Source organism: Podarcis raffonei, chromosome 2 (assembly GCF_027172205.1).
Source record: "Podarcis raffonei isolate rPodRaf1 chromosome 2, rPodRaf1.pri, whole genome shotgun sequence".
In the NCBI taxonomy this organism is placed as follows: Eukaryota; Metazoa; Chordata; class Lepidosauria; order Squamata; family Lacertidae; genus Podarcis; species Podarcis raffonei.
The window spans coordinates 115,871,976-115,885,116 of record NC_070603.1 but is presented as its reverse complement, the minus strand read 5'-3'; the positions used below and the strand labels follow the sequence as shown (position 1 = coordinate 115,885,116).

General features: G+C 47.5%; 1 protein-coding gene across 6 annotated transcripts in view; it reads left to right on the top strand.

Annotated features, from left to right (window-relative positions):
* The first annotated feature begins 2,818 nt into the window (after positions 1–2,818).
* The window catches only part of TNXB (tenascin XB), a 125,521-nt gene continuing 115,198 nt past the window's right edge, over positions 2,819–13,141 (top strand). For 5 of the 6 annotated variants that reach the window (XM_053379059.1, XM_053379057.1, XM_053379058.1 and 2 more), the window contains exon 1: positions 2,819–2,994. The gene's annotated coding sequence lies outside the window, so the exon portion shown is untranslated. The remainder of the gene's footprint in view (positions 2,995–13,141) is intronic. The other variant, XM_053379061.1, reaches the window with a different exon arrangement.

Here is a 13,141-nt window from a genome sequence, read left to right as displayed (position 1 = left end):
GTCCCTCCAGAGGGCAATCTGGTCAGCCCAGCATAAATGTGATATGCTATTGTAGCACCAGCATGCCAATGACATCTTGCAAAATACACCTGCAAAAAACAAACAAAAATAATCAGTCTGGAGTTTTATTTTGTTTTGTTTTGCAGACTGCCGTCCTATACCCACTTGGCAGGCTACTTAAGTAGCGATGAACTCAGGATGGTGTTAGGATGGAACATTTATTCAACCACTCCCTTCCAGTCCCCCTTTCCCTGTTGGTGTTTTGTTTCCCCATTCTGAAGAGGCAGTCAGCATTCTATGGTCACTGAGCATGCTCAGTTCTCCTTCGGCTGTTTGGGGGGATTTTCCCACCCCCAAAACTTAGGTTTCCCACAAAAATGATTATTATTTTTGTATCACCTTGCCGACAAAGGTCCGTATAGTTAAAGCTATGGTTTTCCCAGCAGTGATGTATAGATGTGAGAGCTGGACCATAAAGAAGGATGATCTCTGAAGAATTGGTGCTTTTGAATTATGGTGCTGGAGGAGACTCTTGAGAGTCCCATGGACTGCAAGAAGATCAAACCTATCCATCCTTAAGGAAATCAGTCCTGAGTGCTCGCTGGAAGGACAGATCCTGAAGCTGAGGCTCCAATACTTAGGCCACCTCATGAGAAGAGAAGACTCCCTGGAAAAGACCCTGATGTTGGGAAAGATGGAGGGCACAAGGAGAAGGGGACGACAGAGGACGAGATGGTTGGACAGTGTTCTCAAAGCTACCAGCATGAGTTTGACCAAACTGCGGGAGGCAGTGGAAGACAGGAGTGCCTGGCGTGCTCTGGTCCAGGGGGTCATGAAGAGTTGGACACCACTAAACAACAACAAGTAACATATCTTTCGTATATCGTCAAGCCTTGGGGTTTCCCCATCTTTCATCTGTTAAGGCAAGAGAACAAAATTTCTGTGGCAAGTTTAGAAGGCCAATTTTGCAAGAAATGTTTTTGAAAGTGTTGAGTTTCATGGCCTTGTGCCGACCTATGTGAAGGATGTTCCAATGATAACAATTCTCTATCTCTGTTCCCCAGCCTCCCCAGTATTTTCCAGCTGCAGAAGAAGGCTGTTGCGCTTTGTCTAAGAACATAAGAAGAGCTCGCTGCATCAGACCAACGGCCCACCCCATCACAGAATCATAGGACTGTAGAGTTGGAAGAGACCCGATGGGTCATCTATTCCAACCCCCTGCAATGCAGGAATCTTTTGCCCGAATCTTTTGCCATGGGACTCGAACCCACGACCCCGGGTTGAAAACTCTCCTGCTGTTCTCACAGCAGTCAACCAAGTGCCTCTGGAAAACCCTCAAACAATACCTGAGCATAAGAGGACTCTCCCCTCCTGCCATTTGCAGCAACTAATATTCAGAAGCATTACTGCTTCCATGACGCACCCATAATCGCAGATGTCCCACTCCACAAATCTTATGTCCAGGATTAGACTCTTTACCTTCCCGCCAGAGCGGTACCTATTTATCTACTTGCACTTTGACATGCTTTTGAACTGCTAGGTTGGCAGCAGCAGGGACCGAGCAATGGGAGCTCACCCTGTTGCGGGGATTTGAACCGCGACCTTCTGATCGGCAAGCCCTAGGCTCTGTGGTTTAACCCACAGCGCCACCCGCTGTACTAATACTAATACTAATACTAATACTAATACTAATACTAATACTAATACTAATACTGTACTTCAAAGCTAGAAGGATAAAAACCCACCACCCACTATGCAAGTGTTAAACCACACTTTCGAGTTCATGCCCCCCATCACTTTCCCTATTATAAAAGTCTGCTGGGGGGAGCAAAGTTGCTGAGCAAGATATTCAAATCAACTATAATTAAGCAACCTGAATTTGCCAGTATGTGACTGAATCCCAACCCCAAATAATGACCGTCTGAGAACTCCCTGGGAGTCTTTTTTCAGCTGAAGAAACCACAAAGATCTGATTATTAATAAATTTGAGGAACGTGCGCCTACCTCTATTTAACTGTGTATACATGGAATGGGAAGCTGTGTTTTGTGGAGCAGTGAATCTGCGGAATTCACTGCCACAAGAATTCACTGCCAAGTAACCAACTTTAGAAGGCTGTAAGGGGTGTGGGTGTCTGCTGGCAAATTCACAGAGGATAAGACTATCAGTGGCTTCCAGCCAAGATGGCTATGCCCTGTCTCCACTGCTGGATACCAGTCGCTGTTGGAGGTCACAAGTAGGAAAAGCAGCACAAGTCCTACTTGCAGGGTTTCCCATCGAAGCATCCGCTTGGCCACTGTGAGAACAGGTTGCCTGACTAGGTGAGTTGCTGGCCTGGTCCTTACATTCGTAGATCATGCCAGTTGCGTGACAGTCTGCAGATGGGATCTCCTCTTATGTGGAAGCAACAGCTCTGTAGGAGAGAGTGTTTGCGTGTGAAGCAGCTTTTAGTTTATGGAGTGTGGAGCCACAACAAGTAGAGAGACAGACAGAGAGAGAGAAAGACAGACAGAGATGGTTCCAGGGGAAAGGATCAATGGATGGAGGCCACATATCACACAGAGAGAAAGAGGGCGGCAAAGTGAAAAGAGATGTGTCTGCGGGAGGAAGAAAGTTTAACATAGATATGAACAAGTGTGTTGGAACAGGAGGACTATGGAGTGATCTAAATCTCTGTGCCAAGATGGTTATCAGAGAGTCCCATTATGATCTCATGGCGTTTTGTGTCTGACTGCCTCCGATTCCAAACCAAGCAGAAGCAAAGGAGTGAATGAGTCTATGTGTGTGTGTTTGTGTGTGTGTGTGAGTGATGCACATATGCTCGCTCACACCCCAGTGCTGTACTGAGCCAGGAAATCCAAAGGCCAACACATTCGCCTCCTCTCTCTCTCTCTCTCCAGGGCAGGAGAAAGAGTCGCGCAGAGAGAGGGAGCGAAGCAGAGAGAGGCAGCGGACGAGTAGAGCTCTTTGCAGCCCGAGCATCAAACTTTTTGCAAGTAAGGAGGGGATTCCCTGTGGGGCAGCTGAAGCAGGGAAAGTCCTGGGGGAAGTGGTGGTGTGTGCTCAAGATGCCCTGCAGAGCATCTGAGTTTTGAAAAAATATTTGGGCTTTCCTGATAGGATCCCCGAGCAGCTACAGTGATAAAGGAAAGCATTGTTTTGCTGTTGGGAAAGTTGAGTTTTTAAGAACATGTCATGGTAACAAGAGACTGGCAGGCTGGGGAGTGAAGGGAGCAGGTAAGAAAGTTTGATGCTGATAGACAGATGTTCGCAGTAATTTGTTGCAGATGAATGGGAGTTAGATGGGAGAGAGAGAGGGACAGATGGATGGATGGATGGATGGATGGATGGATGGATGGAACGGAAGAGAGATTAAGGGTGGATGAAGGCAAGGAGAGATGAAGCAGTGTTAGAGCAGGCAAGAGAAGGCAGTGCTGTTTGACACAGCAATGAGTTTAATGCACGAGTTTCAATCCCTCAAGATCTAGTGGCAATCTATAGAGCACAGACAGGTGGCTTTTTAAATATTAAAGTATTGTGCTTACTAAAGTCACGATGGCATTGTGAAGAAAACGTGAATTCATTGACGAAAATAAAAAGTACATCGGCTGAGCATAGCCATTGAAGAAGTATTGCAAAGTGTGAATGAACGGAATGATGCTCTAGAGGGACGAAAGGATAATGAATGGTTGCGTCTTATCTATGAAGCTATAATTCCTCTGGTGTCACCGGGCAGCTTGTGAGAACGTTTCCAGGAATCTGTCTTGTCTCTAAAGCTATAATTCCTCCAGTGTTGTCAGGCGGCTTATGAGAATGTTTTCAGAAAACTTTCAAAGGACAGCTCTTTCAGCTAAGAGAGAGCCACGTGGAATTCAAAACCTCCTGGGGTAGCCTGTGGGTCTCTGTGTGGATTTCACAGTAGATTGTCAAGTGGGGTTGACTGCCGGCTGTTCAACAATGGCAGCAACAAGAAAGCCAATTTTCCTGCCTTTGTTGGGGTGATGAAATGGAGAAGAATGGTAACCCAAAGTGGACTTTTGTGTGCTCTCAGTTCAGTTCCGGCACTGAACATTAATTCCCAGGTTAACCATGTGCTCAGAGGCACACAGTTCTTTCACACTATGTCCTTTACACCTGGCTCTTCTGGATAGATCTTGGGCAGCCTTCGCCCACCTGGTGCCCCCCAGATGTTTTGAACTACAACTCCCATCAGACCCAGCCAGTGATGGGAGTTGTAGTCCAAAAGCACTGCAATCCAATCTTGTGCTGGCTGGAGTGCACCCGGAGGGCAAAGGCTGAATCTTGGGGTTCAAGTGAGTAGGGTGTTTGTGTGAATCTGTCCATTTAATTTCTGTAATTTTCCATTTTTACAATTAGAAGTTCAGTTCTCCATATTTCCACCTCAGTTTGCTGCTATTAATATTTTTATAGCAAGTCCTCAGGAAAATTCAGCAGCATTTCTCCCGGTGATACACCTTTTTAAAGCAGAATGTCTATGCAAGCAATTTCCCCCAAACCTTCTTCATTTTGGTATGTTATTTTCACAGTTATATGCAGTTTTATGCACGCTTTACCCCAGCACGTGTATTTCTGTACACATTTATTGGCTGGCAGGACTGCACTGCAAAAGTTCAGAGAAGTGTGAATTCTGAAGGATGGTTGGGTTTTGTCTTGGAAAGTGTGGATTAGGTGCCTCTACCTTTTGACATGAAGTAAATCAGATTTCTCTCCCATTCCCATTCTCTCCCATAGTGAGAGAATCCAGCTCTAACAAGTCTGAAGTCTGCCCTAGATATCAGATGCTTGTGTGTGTGTTTGTAGACAGTGGGGCTGTCTCCTATCTGAAACCCTGGACAGCTGCTGCCAGTCAGTGTACGCAATACTGAGTTAGATGGGCCAGCGGTCCGACAGCATAAGGCAGTTTCTCGTGTTCCTAGTCTTTGGGGAAAGGACCTTAGCTCAGTGGTTAGAGCATCTGCCTAACATGCAGAAGGTCCAGGCTCAACTCCTGCCATCTTCAGGGAGGTCTAGGAAAGTCTCCCTGTTTGAAACCCTGGTGAGCTCCTTCCTATCAGTGCGGCTTAGATGGACCAATGTAGAAGGCCATTATTCTACATTCCTATCAGTTTCAAGGAAGGGTAGTTTTCTAGATCAGTAGACATCTTAGTCCGTTGCAGCAAAACCAATGAAGAGTCTTGTGGCACCTTAAAGACTCACAGATGTGGCCTTTGTGGTCCTGTGTTGCAGGCATTTAAGAGGAGGGCGAAAGCAACGGGAAGGGGCAGAGGTAACTGGATGTACTGAAGCATAGATAGCAAGGTGGGTGAAGGATGAAGGCTAAGATAAAAGATTCAAAAGAGGATGGGGCTCCTGCTCCTTTAAGAGGGAAACTCGGCAGGTATGCCACTATTAAAGATACAGGAATCCTGTCCTCTTTTGCATCTGGTGTCCCTAAGAGGAAACTATTGTTTGGGGCACAGAACTGGATAGACTGAGAGTGGGGGGTATATTTATACAATCACCTAAGAGGACATAAAAGTTAAGAGAGGAAGAGAAGGAAGAAGATGTAAGGGAAAGGAAGATATTAATGAAGAAGTTAAATGATGCCTAGTTAGATGGAATCATAAGTCTGTATCCAATGCTAGTCCTACTCAGAGAAGACTCATTTATTTTAATGGGCATAACTAATGCATTATTTCATTGGGTCTACTTTGAGTAGGACTCAGTTGGACAACACCCAAATATCATCTAGTCCAATTCTCCTGTTGATGCAATAAATCTACTGGTAGTTTGGCCACCGAGGTTCTCTGAAAGAAGGAGCGTCTTTGTCTCCTTCCAAGTCCATCTCTGTTCCAGAGTTGAATGACTTACGTTGTCAGGACATTCTTTCCAAAGTTCAGTCAAAAACCTGTTTATTGTTGTTTGAACCAGTTGTTTGGGGCGACTGGAAACAGATCTGCCTCATCAGAGAACTTGATGCTAGATTTATGATACAAAAAGATGTGGTTGCAGGCTTTTAAGGGTTTTTTAAAGTCAATTCCAGGGATGCAGGTGGCGCTGTGGGTTAAACCACAGAGCCTAGGACTTGCCAATCGGAAGGTCGGCGGTTCGAATCCCCGCGACGGGGTGAGCTCCCGTTGCTCAGTCCCTGCTCCTGCCAACCTAGCAGTTCGAAAGCATGTCAAAGTGCAAGTAGATAAATAGGTACCGCTCCGGCGGGAAGGTAAACGGCATTTCCGTGCACTGCTCTGGTTCGCCAGAAGTGGCTTAGTCATGCTGGCCACATGACCCGGAAGCTGTACGCCGGCTCCCTCGGCCAATAAAGCGAGATGAGCGCCGCAACCCCAGAGTCGGCCACCACTGGACCTAATGGTCAGGGGTCCCCTTACCTTTAAAGTCAATTCGATCAAGTGGTGGACTGTCTACCAGCTCATGGGAGAAATGCAGGCTGAGAAATGCACACAGGAAGCAGTCCTAGCCAGAAAACTGGAAGAGGACTGGATGGTCCTTTACTGATTCCATTTATTTCCTTATATTCCTAGCCTGCCTGCCCAAGGGGGCTTTTTTGCATGGTTCTCAAGAGGTTGCCCATCCATGCACTGACCAGACCTCCTTAGCTTCAGCAAGGCAGTGGCCTCGCCTGCCTTCAGCATGGGCTCCCTAACTATAGCAAACTCCTACTGTGCTTTGACATCTGCAATGGTTGGCGTCCATTTGGGCTGGTAGGGTGAAAAGAAGGGAGCTCAACAGTAGAGGGAGTCAGAACCAACAGCAAGCAGAGGCAACCGATGCTAGTCTTGCCCCCTTCCTCCTCCCTGCTGAGTTCTTCAAGGGCAACACTGATACCAATGCTAACAACAACAATCTTATTATTTATAACCCTCTCATCTGGGTGGGTTGCCCCACCCGCTCTGGGGAAGACTAAGGGGGAGGCTGGTTGTAAGAAAGAAGGCAGGGAGGTGGAGGCTGATTGAAGGCAGAATGAGGCTGGTGGGGCAATGCCCCCTTCGCCTTAATGGACTGTTCCACATGCCTCCTACCATTTTGATACTGCTGCAGCCTTCCAGTAGACTAGAGCCTTGTTCTCATCACTCCACCTAGGAGTCCAGGGACACTCTGATAAGTTGATGGTGATCAGGTGTGGAGCAGGATGTGCTGCTATACCAGGAGAAGGGGACCTCAAGGCCCAGGGGAAGGATATGGCCTTCCAGGACTCTCTGTCCAGACCTTGGGACTCTTCCCCAGGCCAGAGCCTTCACTGACTCTTCTCCTTGAGTGCTTTTGCTTAGACAAGACATGCCCTTAACTCGCGATCATGCCTCTTGCTTGCCTGGAGAGGGGGAAAAATGGATGGATTTTGGCAAGTAGGAGAGGATATAGTAAACTTAATTTATCCCTTCAGTCTCACGTGAGTGAGGTTTAGAGCTTTAGCTGCTCTGAGTTAAAATATTACAGGAATAAAAACAGACTTGAAAGTAGGCTGCTTAGCCTTAAATATACTTAAATATGCCCCTGCCGTTTGGGATTCACTCCTTTCCCTCCTACAAAAATAATCAGATGACAGACTGCGCAGTAAGCACAAGAAAATATGATGTTTACTCACATATAAGTCTTGCCAGGAGTCAGCACTGTGAAGAATACGAGGCCATTAGCGGTACTTACAAGTTGCTTTCTACATACTAAGTACTAAGACGGTGTTTGCTCTTGGGAGAGAGCAAATGACATTGATTTCCATCAGCAGGTAAATGAAAAAAGAGGACGATAGAGGCGAGGAGGAAATAGTAAGGATAAAAATCATTTGCCTAAGGGATATGGTACCACCGAGATATCCTCTCTAGCAATTCAGCTCTCTGTGAGTCTTAACCCCTTTATACACTTGTACAGTAAACATAAATTGTCATTTTGGCTACACATTTTTTCCCACAGGATGGAGAGGTGTTGCCTGTGTTTGTAGAACCCTCTGGCTTTTGTGTTGTTGATATATAGCCAAAGAGTGACATCCTCTGCGCCATCTGCCTTTCCCTCTGTCCCGTCCCACTACTGAAATTCAGGCTCTGGGAGATTGCGCAGGACATGTGCCCTTGGGGTCCTTCTTCCCTCTGTGTTGTCATACCTTTGGTCTGATCCAGCAATTCAGTTCTTTTCCCCATGATGGTGGTGTCCGGTAGCAATTGGGACTGATAGGGTGGAAGGCAGGGAGGCTGACAGCAGGTGGCGCCAGAGCCAATGAGAGGCAGAGCCAGCTCATTCTAGTTCTGTCTCCATCCTAATCGCTTCTGAGGGTGAAACTGAGACGAAGGGGTGGGGCATTTGATGCTCATTGGATGGCTCTGAGCAAATCGCTCAACCTAACCTTCTTCAGAGAACAGAAACATAGGGAGCTGCCTTATTCCAAGTCAAGTGGTCCATCTAACTCAGTGTTTCTGAACAGATAGGCAGATTATTTATTGGGTTTCGGCCAGCAGGGCCTTTCCTTAGATAGATCAGAGAGGTCTGACTCTCCATAAGGCAGCTTCCTGTGTTCCTATGTAAAACTGTCATAGCAAAAAGTCACAGCAGCAGTAGATGATAGCACAGATGTCCCAAAACTGGCAAAGGGAATTAACATCTGAGAGGAGAGGTTCTCAAGAGAAGACATTAGAATCATAGAACTGTAGAGTCTGAAGGGACCCAAAGAGTCATTTAATCCAACCTGCCACATTGTCGGAACCACAGCTAAGTAACCCCTGACATTCAACCTCTGTTTAAAAACCTCCAAGAGAGTCCAGTCCGCTCCATTGTCAAAGAGCTCTTACCATCAACCTGGTTTTGTTTGCAGTATTTTTTTCTTTCTTTTTAAAATTTTTATTAACAATTTCAACATAACAAACTATCAAAGCAAATCATCTTCACTATTTCCCCCATTTCCCCCCTAAGACTTCCCTCAGCTCTTCTCTCTGATTTCTCAACCTATATTAACTTCTGCATATTGTAAAATTGTACACATCCTTATATTATCTGTCTACTATGTTAACCCTCAATAAATTCGTGTATGTTTATTCAAAACCTGCCAAGAAGTCCAGCTCATTTTGTTGTCTTTTTAAATAATTTGTGAAAGGCTCCCAGGAAAAGCACTATTTTCTAACTAGGTGAAGATGTACTTGAAGGAACACTGGAGAAGTGTGCATGCACACGAAAGCTTATACCAGAACAAACTTAGTTGGTCTGTAAGGTGCTACTAGACAATGTTGTATTATTATTATTATTATTATTATTATTATTATTATTATTATTATTTCGACTGCGTCAGACCAACACGGCTACCTACCTGAATCTAGGATTGAAGGAACACTGTTTAGGGTATTGTGTTAGGAATTCTGTTACTCACTGGAGGCCTTCATGTGCATAAGAGCACAGTGGCTGTTCTCACAGATATTCATGGGATGCCCAACGGCAGGAATTGAGCACAACGTTACTCTAGTCTCCCTTCCTGCGGTTTCCAGCAACTGGTATTCAGAAGCATGCAAAGGATGTGAGTCCGCCCCAGATGTTGCTGGACTTCATCTCCCATCAGAACCAACAGCCAGCATGACCAAGGGTCAGGGGTGGCAGGAGGCCTTGTCCCAGCAACATCTTGAGGGGACGGCGGTACAGATTTGCCACCCGTGCTTTCTACTGTGTCACTGATTCACCTGAATCCATGTTGCTTATGCGAGATCCACACAATGTTGTTGTTGTTTAGTCATTTAGTAGTGTCTGACTCTTTGTGACCCCCTGGACCAGAGCATGCCAGGCACTTCTGTCTTCCACTGCCTCCCGCAGTTTGGTCAAACTCACGCTGGTAGCTTCAAGAACACTGTCCAACCATCTCATCCTCTGTCGTCCCCTTCTCCTTGTGCCCTCAATCTTTCCCAACATCAGGGTCTTTTCCATGGAGTTTTCTCTTCTCATGAGGTGGCCAAAGTACTGGAGCCTCAGCTTCAGGATCTGTCCTTCCAGTGAGCACTCAGGGCTGATTTCCTTCAGAATGGATAGGTTTGATCTTCTTGCAGTCCATGGGGCTCTCAAGACTCTCCTCCAGCACCATAATTCAAAAGCATCAATTCTTTGGCAATCAGCCTTCTTTATGGTCCAGCTCTCACTTCCATACATCACTATTGGGATCCACAGAATATGTGATGTGTTTATTGTTTGGTACATAAAGTGTGCATTTGGGGGGGCAGGGGGTGGAACCCTTTAACGGGAGTCATTAATGGGAAGAACTTCATCCAGCTTTAGTCTCTTAGACTCTGTCCTAGGTTGGAATCCTTCCACTTGCTCCTGAATCATGTTGAAGGGCAAGCTGTCATTATGGTCAAATCACAGCACCGGTGAATGAATGAAGCCAGTGGTTCCATCCTAGCTGGACTGTTGCTGTTTGACTCTTCGCCAGAAGATACTTTTCAGATTTTGTCTTTCCTGTGTTCCCAGGGTTTGAAGGTTGTGTCATCTTCAGTGTAGCCTGACTGGTTCAGGTAAAGGCACTGGGATAAGGACCTGAGATGGGGGAACCCATGTAGCCCTCCATATTTGTCCCTTGCAGGAGGCCACCAACGTGGAGGTCTCTAAAAGAGAATTGGGTGAATGCAATGGAGGAGGAAAAGACTCTTGATGGCTACTAGCCAGGGTGGCTTTGCTCTGATGGTCAGAAGCTTCTGAAGACCAGCTTCTGGAAGCCACAGGAGAGGAGGGTTCAGCTGCCCTCAGGTTCTCCATAGGCATCTGTTAGAAAGTGGAACGGTCTCCCTTGGGAGGTGGTGGACTCTCCTTCCATGGAGGTTTATAAGCAGAGGTTGGGTGGCCATCTGTCCGAGATGCTTTAGCTGAGATTCCTGCATTGCAAGGGGTTGGACTAGATGACCCCCAGGGTCCCTTCCACCTCTGCCAGTCTATGATTCAGCAATCTGGGTGGCCACTGTGAGAAGAGGACGCTGGACTGGACGGGCTATTGCCCCGGCAGAGCTCATCCTTACATGCTTTAAAAGCTGTTTGGAGAGACTGAAGTTGGCTTGGCTTAGATGGACTTGCTCCCTGAGGCAGAGTGATGGCCCGGACCCAATGTTTACACAGAAGTAAGCTCCAGTGGATTCAACTATGCTTATTCCCAGTTAAGCCGTGTCCAAGATATTGCAGTAATGAGGTTCTTTCCCATCGCCTTGAGCCATCAGTGGGGAGGGAAGGCTGGGCCAGGCTTCTCCTTTGCCCTTTCCTTGTTTCTTTTTAAAGAAGATTACGAAGCTCTTTGAGGCAGGATTCCTGTTGTTCCAGGACCTGCAGGAGAAGCCCAGGAGACGCATTCCGACCCGATGATCCCGTGCAAAACAAAGGGCAGGGAACCTTCCTTGGCCCATCGCAAAAAACCTTCAGGCGTGGAGTGGGCCCATGCTGTGGGTGGGCGGAGCCAGATTCAAAAGTGGGCAGGGCAACAGATGCTGCTGTGCAGAAGAGGACATCCTAGCCGTGCAAAGATCAGGGGCTTCCACGCAGACAAACCACATTGCACCTCTTCAACCAGGCAAGAAGTCCAAGGACTAGAGTGGGGTGTGGCTTGCGGTGTAGTGGCTAGAGAAGAAGAAGAAGAAGAAGAAGAAGAAGAAGAAGAAGAAGAAGAAGAGTTTGGATTTGATATCCCGCTTTATCACTACCCTAAGGAGTCTCAAGGGGATGCGGGTGGCGCTGTGGGTTAAACCACAGAGCCTAGGACTTGCTGATCAGAAGGTCGGCAGTTCGAATCCCCACGACGGGGTGAGCTCCCGTTGCTCGGTCCCTGCTCCTGCCAACCTAGCAGTTCGAAAGAACCTCAAAGTGCAAGTAGATAAATAGGTACCACTCTGGCAGGAAGATAAACAGCGTTTCCATGCGCTGCTCTGGTTCATCAGAAGTGGCTTAGTCATGCTGGCCACATGACCCGGAAGCTAGACGCCAGCTACCTCAGCCAATAAAGCGAGATGAGCGCCACAACCCCAGAGTCGGTCACGACTGGACCTAATGGTCAGGGGAGTCTCAAAGCGGCTAACATTCTCCTTTCCCTTCCTCCCCCACAACAAACACTCTGTGAGGTGAGTGGGGCTGAGAGACTTCAGAGAAGTGTGACTGGCCCAAGGTCACCCAGCAGCTGCATGTGGAGGAGCGGAGATGCGAACCCGGTTCACCAGATTATGAGTCCACTGCTCTTAACCACTACACCACGCTGTAGTGTTGGACCGGGAGACCAGGGTTCGAATCCCCGCTCTGCCACGCAGCTCACCGGACCAGACACTGCCTCCCAGCCCAAACTACCTCAAATAGAGGCAAGCTGTGGAACTGCCGGGGGTGCCAACATCCCTGGGTACTTCCCTAACATGGCTGGCCCACCCATGAGACAAGGTGAGGCGACTGCCTCAGGCGGCAGCAAATCCTGATGTACATTTTTATTCCTCCTAGTTACTAGTGTAGATCTTCACTCACCCCTTCTTCCCTGGTGGGGAAGTGAGGGATGCCATTTTGCGGTTTGCGCCATGTGCCAAAATGTCTGGTGTTAGCCCTGTTCCCTGAACTGTGTAAAGGTCTTGGGAGAAAGATCCAGCCTGTGCCTATACTTTTGGAGGAGGAACATGGAGGCAGCTCAGCAGCTCACGGACTGGGAGACCTCCCCTGGCCTCCATCCGCTTGCCCAGGGCGCAAACAAAGACCGTTGCAAAAGCAAGGCTGAGCTAGGGTGGCGCTCAGAAGAGGAGCCAGGGGTGCATGATTTGTCATGGGCAGCCGATAACCTTGCACAGAATGAGATGCAGATGCTGCCAAGCCTTGCCCAGAAAAGCGGCCAAGAAAGGTTCTAACATAAATAGAAGATATGCAAAAGGAAGTACCATGATTAAAGAGGGGCGTGTGCCCGCCAGTTTATCTCCAAACGGAAAACTCCAAGGAACACAGTCAGCTAAGATGAGAAGGGTTCAAACAGAGCTTAACTGGAGCTGGGAGTTGCAGTTGCGGTGGTGTTTGCGTTATCTTCCCGGATTGTCGTTTCAGGGCCAGGAGGTTGTGAATAAGCATGGGCAGAGTGTGTTTCTTTCCCGCTGAATAATTCCATCCTCATTCAGCTGAAGTCAAAGGAGCAGAATGTAGGGGAAAGGAGAGCGCCTCTGA